This window comes from Dermacentor andersoni, chromosome 5 (assembly GCF_023375885.2).
Source record: "Dermacentor andersoni chromosome 5, qqDerAnde1_hic_scaffold, whole genome shotgun sequence".
NCBI lineage: Eukaryota > Metazoa > Arthropoda > Arachnida > Ixodida > Ixodidae > Dermacentor > Dermacentor andersoni.
Window position 1 is genome coordinate 183,524,171 of NC_092818.1, and position 17,542 is coordinate 183,541,712.

At 45.4% G+C, this 17,542-nt stretch overlaps 1 protein-coding gene across 1 annotated transcript in view; it reads left to right on the forward strand.

Annotated features, from left to right (window-relative positions):
* Positions 1–17,542, forward strand: part of LOC140218412 (uncharacterized) — a 121,279-nt gene that overhangs the window by 91,431 nt on the left and 12,306 nt on the right. The window lies entirely within an intron of this gene.

Sequence of the window (17,542 nt, forward strand, 5' to 3'; positions counted from 1 at the left end):
ACTGCAGCCTAATTCAGCCTCCCAGAGATGCCGATGATTTCAAGCCCTCTCCAAATACGACCTGTCGTCAAAGGAGTCTCAGTTGCATTGGTGCAAATTTACATATATTCAAATGGCACCTGGTGCGCGCCCTTTATTGGGCTGACTACCGTTCTTTTTGCTACTTTTCTACATGAAAAAGAACTTTGCCTGGCAGAGTAAACTTATATACACGCGTATTTGAGTGACATTGACTCCACTAGCCTCATTCCTCTCGAAAGATAAAATGCAGGAGGTTCTTCGTTTTTTTTTTTTTTTTTTTTTTGTCTACACTAGATGCCTTTTCTTTCACGTTAGCATTATCTGTGAACCGCATTCTTTTCTAACAAGGGCGTCGAATTTCTTCGTCTAATGGTGACGAGGTAGTTTCATGTGGTTAAGTCTAGCGTTGAGGTATTTCGCGGCGGTAATGAAAGCAATCATTCTTCTGCTTTTTTTTTTTTGTTTCTTTGTACCGAAGAAGGAAACTTGATTTGCAAGGTATATAATGTGCTTATAATCAGACAGCCATGTAAGTCAACGCCTAGAAAGTCCGGCTAATATTCTTAGAAGGTATTGTGGCCCTTGCTCAATAGGTACAGCAGGTTTAAATAACATCACCGCAGTTGTATACTTAATATAACAACCGCCCTTATTTCGCTCATTACCCGCACAATATAATGTCCTGTTGTTCTTCGGACATTTAATAACTTTGCTTGATTTCGCCCCCACCTCTAAACGTAATATTCACCCTATTTCTTATGTAAACCATGTAAATGAAAAGAGCCTCACCACAGAAATATAATTTTCATCTGCCTGCACAAGTGTATCATGGAGTGTCGTCGTACCCCAGTCGCCTAAATTTATATTACCTGTTCCATGTATGTCCAGAAACTGTCAAAGAGTGGGTATTCGTGTTGCTTGGAGACATTACCATCAGCCTTTACATGTCCACCTGAACACAGAAGTAGTTTATTACGAGATGTACATTTTGCAACGCAAGCAAAAATACTAAGCGCAAATCGGTTCCGCTATGTATTCCGTTTTTGTAGCACGGTGCATCATCCAGATCAGGTCTCGTTAGCGCAGAAACAATCTTTCAGCAACAAGAGGTAGCGACGCCAAATATAGCTTGAACTAACAAAAAACCGAGGCATAAATGGAATAATTCGCTCCTTCGTGCATGTATTCATTGCAAAAGCTAGAAAGCCTTTGGCATTTTAGTTCTCATAATTCGGACATATTCAATAGTAATTAAATGGCTTCAAAAACGCGACCTAATATGAAGTGGATTTTCCTTTGTTCTTTATTTAAGCGCTGAGTGCGCTCTTTCAGAGGAATGAACCCTTAATAAGGCAAAAACTTTGCTCCAACAAGACAGGCTTATATCGGACCATTATTTGAGCACGCGGTTCGGTCATACTTAACGTGCTTATTCCCTTTGATAATCCCGGATATAATAGCTAGACGTTCTGATTTTCGAGGCTTCCCTCCCCGTCGCTTCCCGACTCCTCACGCACTGTTCTTGAGGGGTGAGGTTAACTTGTGCTTGAACGAAATACCGACCCCCAAGGCAGGCAGCCCAAACCACAAAGCACGGGTTCATGCGACAGAGGCAGCTTTGGGTGAACCGGTTGGCTCTAATGCCTCGGGGGCTCACGCTTGGGGCCACGGCATTCCACCGGGCCATCGTTAGGTTTTGCAATCTAGTGTGGCTCTCTGCAAGAACGCACACGCCGGCAACGAGCTTGCTTGATTGAGTAAGCGGCACTAATTTATTCTGTTTGTTCAGTGTGTTTGTCTAACTAATGCTCGTCTGGAGAATCAAACTGTTTAATGAAGCTCAGCATTGGAAGCAACTCGAGCGAATACGTAATGTAACGTTTGCCGCAGTCACACGAAACATTGTTTTCAGCGTTATCGAGCGCATTCAGCATTTGGGTGCAGAAGACAATTCATTAACGAGGCGTAAGATTCTGCTATCAATTTTGCTCATCGTGCATATTCTGTCTTGTGTCCAAGACACTTTGCATTACCTAAGGCATTTCCAATGTATCGCACTCAGCGATGTGACATTCTAATTAGTAAGCATGAATGCGGCATAACATGCGATAACCTAGCGCTAACAGCCGCAAAATTATCTAAAGTGCGCATCTCTCGACTTTGTCTTCATGAAATAATATGTGTGTCGACTTGCTGCACTTTTTTTTTCTTTGTTTATTTGTTTCTTCGCCCTGGAATTGCCGTGACGAACTAAAATGCGCAGCGGAAATCAACATGAGCAAGTTTCCAAAGCAAGTTAAAGAATATAAAAGTAGTAAAAAGAACTGCTTGAAAATTATGCATGCCATTAGTATAAAACCTCGAGCGTTATGCTGCAGCCATGGTTCTCTTACATTTGAATACGAGTCTGCACACTGACTACTTGTCCGAGAGACACTCCTTGAAGGCGGCACTACACCTGCGACTAGACAAGAGCTAGAAATTTGCGGCACATTTTCGGCCAGTGGCAAAGCCCCACCTGCGCGTTACGCGCCACGAAAGCGCTGCTGATGTTCTTGCGGGTCACAAGCTTTAATGAAACTGTAGAGAGAGAGAGAGAGAGAGAGAGAAGGGAAGACGGAACGGCAGGGAGGTTAACCAGACTGAGTCCAGTTTGCTACCCTACACGTGGGGAGGGGAATGGGGAGTGAAAGAGGGAGAAAGAGAACTTAGGTGTAGGATGTCTATAGTCCGCACTCAAGTCTGTTGCCCTCAGGTAGCGAAAAAGCGCTCGAACTGCTTTCTGGGCCAATGAACTGTGAGGCCAGGCTCCCAAGATCTTCGCTTCCGTAAATGGCCTGTCATCCAGTCTATTTAAGGCACACTGGAGAGTCTCGCGTTGATTATCGAAGCGAGAACAGTGGCACAGAAGGTGATTGATGGTCTCTTCACACTTGCACTTAGCGCACATTGGTGAATCCGCCATTCCAATACGATAGCTGTAGGAGTTGGTGAATGCTACACCTACCCACAGCCGACACAGCAGTGTTGCGTCACGTCTTGGAAGGTTCGCTGGTAATGCAAGTTTCAGTGATGGGTCGAGGCTGTGTAAACGACACTTAGAGTTCTGTGGTGTATGCCAGCAACCTAACGTGATTGTACGAGCGAGACTGCGAAGCTCTTTTGCAGCGTCGAGTTGAGTTGAGTTGAGTTGAGTTGAGTGGTTGTAGGCTACTGGTGGGATTAGCCTTGCAGTAGCTGCCGGCAATTGCTCCACCGTAGCGACACTTAAAATACATAAATCATATAAATCAGACACAGACCTCACAACTACACTACACATAGTCACACCTAAGGTCACCATGTGGAGGCCAAATCCGTGTCCTGCAGGTAATTTAAAAGAAGGCGAGAAACCTCCTTCCTATCTAACCGGTTCCCGCGCGGGAAAACAATGTCCTGTATAGAACTGTGGGGAATTCCTGTCCTCTTGAGGGACCCGAATAACACGCTCCTTTCCGCGTCATACAGAGTACAGCACATAAGGTAATGTTCTATGTCACCGCACACACCACACGTTGAACATAATGGTGACAACGCCAGGCCAGTCTTACACATCCACGCAGGGGTACGAGCAGAGCCCGTGCGAATGCGGAGCAGTAAAGTGGCTTGGTTTCTTTTGAGACCCTTAGTCACACATGGCTTGTGAGGTGAGCTCCACAAAGAGTGGAAGTGGCACGACACCGTTTCTCTGAAGAGTCTCTTGTCCTCTTGAGGCACTTTTCTCAAAGGATTCCCAGACAGCGCTCTATGGGCAAGGCTGTCCGCCATCTCGTTGCCTATGATACCTGTGTGCGAGGGCACCCATTGAAATCGTATGGAGAAGCCTTTGATAAGGAGAGTGTGCACCGAGCGTAGGGAGCTTAGACATAAAGCATCAGTAGGGAACCCATACTCTAACCTTTGAAGGGCGGATTTCGAATCTGTAAGAATGACTACGGGTTGAGGCGTACAAAGCCGTAGCTTTTTTAGGGCTGCCTCAATGGCAACGCTTTCGGCCGTTGTGGAGGACACGACTGTAGTGAAGCGAACCGACCAATCATACTTTAAAGCGGGAATATGAAAAGCAGCTGCACTAGATCCTCTGACCTTGTCCACAGAGCCATCAGTAAAAATTTGAAGATGACGTGCATATTCAGTTTCAAGATGTTCCAGTACGAGCGAACGTGTTGCCGCCAAAGGAGAACTCCGCTTAGCACGAACGTGAGGAATTGTCAACGAACAATCGAGGCTCGCGAAAGACCAAGGTGGATTCAACCTCTTAGTTCGACCTCTAGCGTCAAGACCCAGGTAACCAATAGTATTAAGGGCCAAGTACGCTCGGGACTCGGATCTCTTTCGAAGGCTCTGTAGAAGGGCTCGACCGGCTATCGTCTGTTTGAGGCGGCCAATTTGCATCAATAGCCTTTGTGAAGCGACTAGGCTAAGAGGTCTCGATAGAGACTCATAAAGTACTGCATTATTAGGAGCAGACTGCGGAACGCCAAGAGCCCTCCTTAGGCCCTTTCTGTGCAAAACCTCAAGTCGTTCCAGCTGTGATAGTGAGGGGGAAATTAAAGGGAGCTGGTACATTATTCGACTCGTCACTAGTGCATCGTGCAGCCTGATCATTGAAGAAGGGTGATTTCCCCATTGCTCACTTGCAACTCTACGGATCACATTGAGACGCGGAGATAGTGATGTCACAATAGAGTCCACAGCTCGTCGCCACTGTAGACGGTAGTCAATAATTACGCCCAAAAAGCGTTTGTACTTCAATTGACGAAGGCAAGATTGATCAATGTCTATCTTCAGCCGCGCATACCGTCTTCCTCTACCTGGAAACATGATGAAGCCAGATTTTTCCACCGAGAGAGTCAACCCTACACCTTGAAGGTAATTTTGAACTGAAAGTAAGGCCTGTCGAGCTATCAGAGCTAAACGCTTGTGTTGATATCCGCTTAACCAAATACAAATGTCGTCCGCGTATATCGACATATGGATATGCCTGCAATGTTTTTGCACTTCAGCGGGAAGACCAGCCATTACAACATTAAACAGCGTCGGGGAAAGAACACTTCCCTGAGGTACACCTCGCGATACCGCCCTTTCGGTGCTTATGGTACTTCCTAACCGCACTTGGATTTTACGATCACTGATAAGTGAGTGAATGAAGCGCAGAAGATAGCCCTGTACGCCTATGTCCATCAAGCTATTTAGTACTGAACTTTGAAGTACGTTATCATAAGCCTTTGATACGTCTAGGAAAATAGCTAGTGTTGAGAGGCCGAAAGCTCTTTGATGTTCAATGTGGCTTATCAAGTCCAAGACGCTATCTTGCGCGCTTAGACCTGTGCGGAATCCAGTCATGCATGTTGGCAGAGCCCTTCTATCTTCAAGCCACCATGATAAACGCTTACTTGCCAGCTTCTCCATGAGCTTAGCCACACACGACGTCAATGATACAGGTCGATACGAGGCCAAGTCTGTCATTTCTTTGCCGGGTTTCAGCACTGGGACAACACAAGCCACCTTCCATGAAGGAGGGACGTCGCCAGTCTCCCATACTCGATTGAGAAAGCTTAGGAGCATCTTTCGGTGTTCTAGAGGTAGGTTCTGCATCATCTGGTTGGTAATGTCGTCAGGACCTGGTGCACATCGACGCCGCAGGCTGCTGAGTGCTGTCTGTAGCTCTCGAAGTGTGAACGGGGCGTCCATAACAGACGTAGATGTTGCAGGCCGAGCGCACTGATGAATTCCTGAGCTTGCACGTACAAATGCATCTGCAAATTCCTCTGCCAAGCAAGCGAGAGGTTTCTGCTTTAGCAGTGCAAGCGCTTCGAAAGGCTTACGAGGACGAGAATCACCAGCAAGGCTGCCAATGACTCGCCAAATTCTCGTCATTGGTGAAAAAACAGACAAGCTGGCGCAGAAGGACGCCCACTGCGACCTACAGAGCTTGTTCGTATGGCGACGAATGGCAGAGTTAAGCCTGTTATAGGTCGTCTTCAAGGATCTGTCGTCCTTCTTCCGCATCATTTGTCGCTCCGCCCTTCTGCGCGCTGCGCAAAGGTTCCTGAGTTTTAAATCTGGAGTCGGAAAATGATTAGGCAACTTCACCGCCGTGGTAGCAGCGTCGACTCTGGATAAAGGTATAAGGAGTGTCGGTGAGCCAGCCTGGGCGCGTCGGGCAGTGTCATCGGCGAGGAGATTACCAACGATGCCACAATGTCCGGGCAGCCACTGAAATATGAAATATGAAAATGAAACTGTATATGTCTATTGTGCATGTGGTGTTTAGTAACTGTGTGTGCTGCTGTTTGTGTATTTACGTGATCGCAGTGTGTATGTGTTTATCATAATTATCACCCAGGACTTGCAGTAGCATGCCAGGCGATACGCCAGGCTAGCGTCTCCAGCATATTATTAACGTTTGCATCTACATTAGCAGGTTATAAGTGCGTGATCTCATAGGTATGACATTATATGACGCGATGGATAATTCGGTGAAATGTCAGAGTAACTTTACTTTCTACGACTGCTTTTTCCGAAGTATTTTGTTGTTCGCGCCATAGGCCGAGCGCATTTCAGTTGAAGCACAGACTAGGATGTTGTTTTCACTCTACCCATCGCCGATTCCACGTCTTCATAGAAGCTTTCGACTTCCTGGTCATCATGACTGGATGTAGGGGCGTGGACCTGTACAACCTTCCTTTTGCACCTCTTATTAAGTTTCACAACAAGACATGCCACCCTCTCGTTCATGCTATCGAATTCCTGTATGTTACCAGCTATATTCTTATTAATCAGGAATCCGACTGCTAGTTCTCGTCTCTCCGCTAAGCCCCGGTAGCACAGCCCCGTAGCCCCGTACCGGAATCTTGGAAGAACGCTAACATAATCCTAATCCATAAGAAAGGGGACGCCAAAGACTTGAAAAATTATAGACCGATGAGCTTACTGTCTGTTGCCTACAAAGTATTTACTAAGGTAATTGCAAATTGAATCAGGAACACCTTATACTTCCGTCAACCAAAGGCCCAGGGAGTATTCCGCAAAGGCTACTCAACAATAGATCATATTCACACTATCAATCAGGTGACAGAGAAATGTGTGGAATATAACCAACCATTATATATAGCTTTAATTGATTACGAGAAAGCGTTTGATTCAGTCAAAACCTCAGCAGTCATGGAGGCATTACGGAATCAGGGTGTAGACGAGCCATATGTAAGAATACTGAAATATATCTATAGCGGCTCCACAGCCACCGTAGTCCTCCATAAAGAAAGCAACAAAATCCCAATAAAGAAAGGCGTCAGGCAGGGAGATACGATCTGTCCAATGCTATTCACAGCGTGTTTACAGGAGGTATTCAGAGATATGGATTGGGAAGAATTGGGGATAAGAGTAAATGGAGAATACCTTAGTAACTTGCGCTTCGCTGATGATATTGCCTTGCTTAGTAACTCAGGGGACCAACTGCAATGCATGCTCACTGACCTGGAGAAGCAGGGCAGAAGGGTGGGACTAAAAATTAATCTGCAGAAAACTAAAGTAATGTTTAACAGTCTCGGAAGGGAACAGCAGCTTACGATAGGTAGCGAGGCACTGGAAGTGGTAAGGGAATACATCTACTTAGGACAGGTAGTGACTGCTGATCCGGATCATGAGAGTGAAATAATGAGAAGAATAAGAATGGGCTGGGGTGCGTTTGGCAGGCATTTGCAGATCATTACCAACAGGTTGCCATTATCCCTCAAGAGAAAAGTGTATAACAGCTGTGTCTTACCAGTACTCACGTACGGGGCAGAAACCTGGAGGCTTACGAAAAGGGTTCTACTTAAATTGAGGACGACGCAACGAGCTATGGAAAGAAGAATGATAGGTGTAACGTTAAGGGATAAGATAAGAGCAGATTGGGTGAGCGAACAAATGCGCGTTAATGACATCTTAGTTGAAATCAAGAAAAAGAAATGGGCATGGGCAGGACATCTAATGAGGAGGGAAGATAACCGATGGTCATTAAGGGTTACGGACTGGATTCCGAGGGAAGGGAAGCGTAGCAGGGGGCGACAGAAAGTTAGGTGGGCAGATGAGATTAGGAAGTTTGGAGGGTCAACATGGCCACAATTAGTACATGACCGGAGTAGTTGCAGAAATATGGGAGAGGCCTTTGCCCTGCAGTGGGCGTAACCAGGATGATGATGATGATGACAGACTAGAACATTCGTCAGTGCCAACCTTACACGGTGACAGCTTTTCTGATCACTAGGCCTTAGGCTTACGCGCCTTGTGTTTTGTAGACTTGTCGCCTCGAGAATAAATTCTTGCAGATGTTCATTTTAAAGAGAACTCTGAAGGTTGGTAAACGTTCATGAGGCCTTTCGCCATCGCAGCTAGGTTAGGTGGTTCCAAGGTGTTCAGGTTGGTGAAACTTTACGAGGCATCCTATGAGATCGTCGTTGTCCTAGTGATCGGCTACAGATTTATTTATCTATTTAAGATGCCCTTACAGGCCTCGTATGAGGCATTGGGTAAGGGAGGCGTAATAGAAGGACTAAAAGAGTATATATAAGGGGCATATAGGAAAACGTAATATACATACATTATTAATAGACAGTATAAAAATGTATACACTACATCTTATACATACATTAGAGCATTGCGCAAAAATAATAGTACCGGTAATCTACATATTAGAGAAAATATAAAAGATACGGTTCTTTCAGCAAACAATGTAAAAAGAAACAGCCGCTCTCACAAAAAAATACACAAATAATAGGCAAAATAATGAGCTCATCAATAAGAGAGCAGATAGAACTCATATAGCTGGAACACAAAAGAAAATGCACCATGCCACTCGAATGACACTCGAAGGGGCGGGAACGAATAGCATCACCATTCACAAACTAGCAAAGAAGACGGATAGCGTCATCGGTCTAATCAGGCGAGTAGCTAACAGAAGGAGAGGCCTGAGCGAAGAGAATCTGATAAGGCTAGGGCACGTTTTCTTGTTATGCCATTTCACGTACTTAGCGACCATGCACGGCTGGAAGAGGGCCGAGCGAGACAAGCTAAATGTCATGATAAGGAGGGGGATCAAGAGCGCGCTCGGACTACCAAACTACACACGCACCGACCGACTCCTGCAGTTGAGTATTCATAATACCCTGGAAGAAATTGCAGAAGCACAAGAAAGGGCACAGATTCTCAGCCTCTCAGGTCACGCTAAAGGTCAATGGTGCCTACCACCGCCTCGCCACGGAGCGGGCTGAAGTGCGACCTAAAGTAGTATTGCTTCGCAATAAAAGAAGGAAGGCCAGGGCGGTGGCGCTCCTGCGCCGCGCGACAGAACTCCCTGGCGGCAGCTGCTTCGTTGACGCGGCCCAGTATGGCAACAGCAACATTTTCACGGTAGTGTCGATCAACCACAGGGGTTCGACCGTTAACGCCGCCTCGGTACGAAGCACGTCGTCGCGTGCGGCCTAGCAAGTGGCCATTGCCTTGGCCCTCCTGGACGACAAACATGCCCATATCTTCAGCGACTCCAGGGCAGCCATCCGCGCCTTCAGCGTTGGCGCTGTGTGTAAGGAAGCCTGTCGCATCCTCGACGGCAAAAGCATCGCCACCCACACCCTCACGTGGTTCCCCGCTCACATGGGATCCATCATGGGAGGCCCCACAAACCTCAACGAGCTGTCCCACTACAAGGCGCGAGGTCTCGCTTTCCGCGACCATGGAGAACTCCAACGCCGGCCCGCAGTGGTGGAGAACAGAGGTCAACCGACCACGTACAATGAAATTGCGCAGCACTTTTATCTCGGCAGGAGAGACTTTCCCCTTCCACACAAGAAGTTAAATAGAGCGCAGGCATTGACCCTCAGATTCCACAAGCTTTATCCCGGCACCTATGCCACTGGTTCTTGCAGGCACTGCAATGACATCGCTAGCCTAGACCATATGCTCTGGCGTTGGCCCTCGTTACGAGGCACAGAACAAATGAATGAGGACAAGTGGCTCTCCGCTATCAAGAGCCCCGATGCCGGGGCGCAACTATGGGCTGTCCAGAGGGCCCACGATGCGGCGGTCAGGCATGGCCTGACTGTCCCAACGTGGGAGCGGCCCGTAGCGCGCTGAGTCGCGTACCTCAGGACCTTCATTAAAGTTTTGCATCCATCCATCCATCCATGCATGTTATTGAAGTTAGGCAGTGGAATATGAACTGATGAGATGGCGTAATTTATCGGTATTTCTTTCGGATACGATGAAATCAGGAAGAACGTTCCATAAACGAATGACACGAGGAAGCACGGACCAATGGAATACATATGGTGGCTTTATTCGCACTCCAGCGCCAATTTACAAGCGTGCCTTCGTGCATTTAGTGCAATATGACGCACATGGTGTTGTGTGACCAAGGGTGCATCTTAATATGGAAGGAAGACATTTCAGGCTAAGTACGTTCTGTGTCGTTGTGTGATAAAACACAGTGGCCGCACACCAGCATCAGGCTAAGAGACACCAAGGTTTCTGCAAGCCGAACGTGCTTCAACTCGCCTAAAAATCAAGGCATACTTGTACGTGAACATATACAACTAATAGAGCATTGTGACGGTACACCCATACACACAGTGTGCGTTTCAATTTAGGATCTAGCTAGTCGCACACTAGCAATTGGGCACCTGACGACTTTTCAAATGTACACTGTATAGAGTTATATGGAGCATGTGCACCATTTCTAGTATACAGCTAATGCAAGTGCCGCGACACCTTGGAGCTGAAAAAATGCATTGAACTCAGTACTTTTACGTGCCATAACCACGATCTGACTATGAGGCGTGCCGTAATGAGGTGCTCCCGTTTAAGTTTGACCACCTGGAGTTCTTTAGCGCGCACCCAATGTACGGTACAGGAGCGTTCTTTTATTTCGCTTCCATCGGAATGCGGACGCTGCGGTTGGGATCGAACCCGTGGCCTCGAGGTCAACAGCGAAACGCCACAACCACTGGGTTACCACGGCAAATCCTGTGGAGCTCCGCACCGCCACGTAGTCGCAGAAACGAACAGTGCCTCAGTACTCGTGAAAGGCGGAAAACACACCTGCGCTGAACCTCAGACTCCTCTTTTTTTTTTTTTTTTTTCGCCGTGAGAAGAAACCTGTGACCAGGCAAGGCGGGGTTCCTAAACCGATCCGTTAGAAAAAATTGCGAAATTACCTATAGCATAGGAAGCTCAGTTGAGGGAGGACGGAGATTAGATGGGGGATTCAGATTATCGTATTTGCAAGGATTGGATGGACTCGACTGAGGCAGCATATACGTAGTAAAGAAAGAAGGGCGCGGGGGGCGGTATTCATGCTGCAGTGCACGTTAGAAGACGATGGCAATGATGATGACAATGGCGACGACGGCGGCGATGATGACGATAATGCCCGTGCAGTAATATTCCAAACATTATTGACAGCCCAAGAATAACCGAGGAAAGACAGCAGGAAGTCAGAAAGAACAACGAGAAAGAAAAATCTGGGTTACTAGCCTATACACTGGGGGTGGTTAAACGGAGTCACAAATAGTTATGAGAATTAAAAAGTTGGAATCGAAGGCGCAGGAAGTTAGAAAGCATATCTCCCTTGGGACATTGCTGCTTTTACAAGCAGCGCAGGAAAAATAGGTCTGTGCTCCAATCCAGAAGTTTGTGGTGCACACAACGAAAGCCTCTTAGCCAACGCCCCCTAACGCGTGAACACAATTTCTATAAAAAAACGCTGTTATTTTTAGAGGAAATGACAACGCAGGTAACGAACCACTACTTACCGAAGGTAAGAGGTTCTACTCGGAACACTGAACATAACATATGCAGCAGGCATCAAATCCATGTTCCAAACTGCGTTCGAAATCTACAGTACGAGAGCTTATGCAAATGTGCAATATTTGCACAGGCGTTAGTCTGCAGAAAAAAAGCATGTTTTCGGAGAAGGCTACTGCATAAATTTGAATCTGGAAGTGGTTGCATATATGTACCCAGAACACTCGGCTACTTCATCGTTGATACTTCGACAAACGCTACAAGGAAAAAGTGGTATGCTTATCTGCATTTCAATTGCAGGAATATTGAGAATCAACAATAAGCTCCCTTGGCTGCCTCGACGTGCGGTTTTCGCGAAGTGCCGAGAATTGTGTCAAAAATTGCTGTTTATAAATCATGGTTGTGAAACTTGTGAAGCGGTGAAAAAATAGGACACATCTTACCAACATCCGCAAATAAGACTAAGCGATTGATAAACAAGTGCACGTTGACTGGACTCCGGGACATAAGTGCATGTGTGATATTTTTTTCCCTCTACATCTCCCGACCTATCGCTGCACACTGATCAACGTCGCTGATCGCGTCAATGCAGAAATTGACATTCCAGATATAAACTAAATTTGGAGGTGTCACGTGCCACAAGAGCAATCCCATTACGAGGCACGCCGTAGTTCGGGTCTCAGGATTAATTTTGAGCTCTGGGTTCCTGTAATGCATTCGCAATGCATGGCACACGAGCGTTCTTGCAGTTGACCCCCATAGAACTGCGGCCACTACGCCTATGGGAATTGAAGTGGCCTTTCCAGTTATCAGTATACTTTATCGCTCTTTTATTTATTTATTTATTTATTTATTTATTTATTTATTTATTTATTTATTTATTTATTTATTTATTTCAGAGGTTTAGCGTCCCAAAACAGAGCATCGTGTGGTGGGAGTCCACACCATAAATAGTGCAATGAATGCAAACACGCCGACTTGCGAGATACTCAAAATGCGATGCACGTGATTGTCCCATCTAGAATCTAGGGACTGCTGCCGCTAGTCATGGCATCGAACAGTTGGAGCAACATCACACCTAGAAAAGAAGGGGATTAGGAGAGGCAAAACCACCGCTGAGGCCCACGGGCCAGAGGCCCGAACCGAAATTCGTTTCCTTATCGTGTTTGTACTGCTTCGACGAAAACCATTCATTTCTGCTTCAACTATAGAGCGAGAAAATTCGACTTGCTTGAGCCAGTTTACGTCCGTTTACCTAACCCAAGAATACCATAGCCTAAGAAAAGCATATTTTATTTTGTACGATAGATACAGAGAGAGAGAAAAGGAAAATAACGGGGGTTATAACCAGGTTGCACCTGGTTTGCAAACGACACTGGCAAATGGGCAAATGGGAAGGAGGAGAAAGGAAAAGGGAAAAGGAAGCAACTTAAAAGGTATGCGTGCTTGCACACAACAGCGGTCAGCGTGCAGCTTGAGGCGGTCGAACAGCCCGACAATCTTGTAAAAGGGCAGCAGTGCTCTGCTGGCTTTCTCTCCGCATGACGGCCCAGCCCAAGGTCCCAATATTATAATTTTTTTTTTTCTGCGAGTGCGCTTATTTTGCAAAAAAGAAAAAGAAAAGGTGGAAGCAACCACGCTCCTGAACTGCACAGAAATACCGAACAAAAATTACGTGTGCTGTTCTTCACGCTACCAACAGCAAAAAAAAAAAAAAAAAGGGGGGGGGGGCAGGAAGAAGAACATTGTGACAGTAAACACACTTCAAAAACAATACAACAAAAAGAATGTGTCAGAATTATCACCCCTACTTAAGTATAGATTGCTGTGGGGAAAAAACAACTGCCTATCGGTCTGAAAAGACCGGGCTTCAGGACACTAATAAAGTTTTGTGAATGAATGAATACCTAGAAAGCGCCTATTAATTTAAATGAGTATATATAGGTCTTCCATGAGCGTAGAACTAAGTCAACAACTTCTGACACTCACGAGTGTATTACTAACTTGCCTCCAGACGGCGCCGCTTTGGAAGCCACAATGACTGTAATGTCACTTTTAAATGGCAGCAAGCTCGCGTACATTTAAATATGAGGAAACACACCTAAGTCACAGGTGCCGGCAATGCATGGGTGCCATGTTCTAGAGAAATTGACCAAGTGGAAGCGAGAACCGTTGTATATATATATATATATATATATATATATATATATATATATATATATATATATATATATATATATATATATATATATATATATATATATATGTATATATGTATGTATGTATATATATATCATGTTATCTCGTGAGGCGAGTCTAGCAGTGTTATTGGAGGAATTAGAGGGCAGTAAATGGGATATAATAGGGCTCAGTCAGGTTAGGGGGACAAAAGAAGCATATACAGTGTTAAAAAGTGGGCACGTCCTGTGCTACCGGGGCTTAGCGGAGAGACGAGAACTAGGAGTCGGATTCCTGATTAATAAGGATATAGCTGGTAACATACAGGGATTCTATTAGCCCCGAGAACGACCTAGAGGGGCGCTGCGAGCGCCGCTCGCGTGACGTTAGGGCACGGACTCGTGCCTGTCGTCTGCTGCAGTTCGGACGGTGTCCGGACGCCTTCTGCAGTCTTTTTGTTTGTTCGCTCTCGTTCCTAATGCTTGTATACTTATGACGGGCCTCTCAAATATATATTTTACGACGTCTTTTTTCGCGAAAACGTAATCAAAGAGCTTATTTCCTAGAGAATACATTTCTCGAAGGCAACGCTATAGTGCCACCCGAGGGAGCTCAGACCAGCCCATTACGGGTTTTTCATGCGCGGATCTACACTTTCCAGTGGTAGCTCACGTGAATAATAAAAACATAGACGCAAAAGCACAGCACATAAGAATCTAGTTAAGATTCCATACCCACCATGGTGCAATGTGCGTGTCACAATTAAACGCTGACTATATATGACTTCTACAACATTTATCCTGATTTTAACCCGCTAAAACATGTTTGCCCAACGAATACTTCACGGTATAATATCGATTTTTTTTTATTTCTTCACAAAAACCCTCGGCAGTAACACGAGGACTTAACTACCACTGCAGTTTAGATTCGGCCAGCACCACTTGCGTTTTTAACTGGTTCTCAAAATTAGGCCGTTCTTCAGCGGTTAAATTTAAGTGGCGGTAACTTGAATCAAAGCTGATTGAGGTTGACAGCTGTTTGCAGCACACAGAAAGGAATGTCCCAATGGTTTTTCACTTTCCGTGCTACACGTTCAACTCACTTGAGCAATTAACTGGTGCTTCTTGCTTGAGAAACAGACATGATGAATCTGTTTGGAGAACTGACACATGCTGCTCCGGTCAAATATTTGAGTGAAGTATGCATTTTGGACCGGTTCGCTGCAGCCAGCAAGAAGCCGAAGGCCCATTCATTAGTAGTGTTGCACATATTTAAGATGTCATTGTTCCCCAGTGGAGGTCAAGTGTTCATGTGAGACTTGTGGTGTCTTCTTTAAGAGGCGGGTACCCGAGGTTTTCTTTTATGCACTGATGAAGCAAATAGTTTTCAGTCTGTGTAATTGAACAACGCAGGATCGAGATATGTTGAGGCAGAATGTGTTTGCATTTTCCATTTCAACGCAGCCTAAGCTGCGCCGTAGTGCCTCGAGTATGCTGTAGGCATTGTAATTGGAGCTGTAAAGAGCTACTTCGTAGTTTCAATTCGAAGTTGTAGTGAACTGCTCGGTTTCGCGAACAATGCGCGCCTCGCCATAACGATAGTCGGTTGCTTCCGTTGCGGGAGGGGTGTGCCATATCGTCGATAAAAGCTACTGAGCGTCACTATTACACATTTCATCGCTCACATTTGGTTGCTTCTCTATCTTAAACGCGATATTTTCGTTAATATATATATATATATATATATATATATATATATATATATATATATATATATATATATATATATATATATATATATATATATATATATATATATATATACAAACACACACTATACACGATGCGCCGTCGTGTTAACAGCCAATGCGTTTCTGGGTCCCTATTTCAGAGAACGGTGAAAGTAGTACCAAACCTTTTCACACAAAAAGCGCGCCTATCTCTTCCATTTAGCCTTTAATACAGTTGCCACATTTGATTAAAACAACGCACTAGAGTGATAAGAATTAGGATGAAAGCTTCGCTGGGCAGTGTCCTTCTACACGGATTTATAATGTTGACACCAAGTATGAAGGTATTTCTTCCATGTAAAATGCTGTGGCTCTCATACTTAAGTAATAAGGGAATGTTAAGTGTTTAGAGGAGCATCATAAATAACTTCGCGTGTTGAACTTGCAGACATTATTTTTAAGCAAAATTTATGAACAGACAGGGTGCATATATGCATTGCACGACGAGTAGACCCCTTCAGCGCTACATAGCTTGCGATATACAAGTCGCAAATTTTCATGACTCACGCGGTTTCAAAGAAGAAACTGTTGTCCACGCATGGCAGCAGAAATAATCCGAAATAATCTTTTGTAAGTATGGTTCAAGCCGCCAATACCCCAAGCACGCACCAAGAAAACGAGCGCGCGCGGCAGCCGAGCGAGCCGGAGCGAGCGGCATCCTGGCCGTGACGTCACTCGCGAGATGGCGCCACTCCAAATTCTCGCCGCTAATAGCATTAACGAGAGGGTGGCAGGTCTTGTTGTGAAACTTAATAAGAGGTACAAATTGAAGGTCGTACTGGTCTACGCCCCTACATCCAGTCATGAGGACCAGGAAGTTGGAAGCTTCTATAAAGACGTGGAATCGGCGATGGGTAAAGTCAAAACAAAATACACTATACTGATGGGCGACTTCAATGCCAGGGTAGGCAAGAAGCAGGCTGGAGACAAGTCAGTGGGGGAATACGGCATAGGTTCTAGGAATAGCAGGGGAGAGTTAGTAGTAGAGTTTGCAGAACACAATAATATGCGGATAATGAATACCTTTTTCCGCAAGCGGGTTAGTCGAAAGTGGACGTGGAGGAGCCCGAATGGTGAGACTAGAAATGAAATCGACTTCATACTCTGCGCGAACCCTGGCATCATTCAAGATGTAGACGTGCTCGGCAAGGTACGCTGCAGTGACCACAGGATGGTAAGAACTCGAATTAGCCTAGACTTGAGGAGGGAACGAAAGAAACTGGTACATAAGAAGCCAATCAATGAGTTAGCGGTAAGAGGTAAACTAGAGGAATTCCAGATCAAGCTACAGGACAGGTATTCGGCTTTAACTCAGGAAGAGGACCTTAGCGTTGAAGCACTGAACGACAATCTTATGGGCGTCATTAAGGAGTGTGCAATAGAAGTCGGTGGTAACTCCGTTAGACAGCATACCAGTAAGCTATCGCAGGAGACGAAAGGTCTGATCAAGAAACGCCAATGTATGAAAGCCTCTAACTCTACAGCTAGAATAGAACTGGCAGAACTTTCTAAGTTAATCAACAAGCGTAAGACAGCTGACATAAGGAACTATATTATGAATAGAATTGAACATGCTCTTAGGAACAGAGGAAGCCTAAAAGCAGTGAAGAAGAAACTAGGAATGGGCAAGAATCAGATGTATACGTTAAGAGACAAAGCCACAATATCATTACTAATATGGATGAGATAGTTCAAGTGGCTGAGGAGTTCTATAGAGATTTATACAGTACC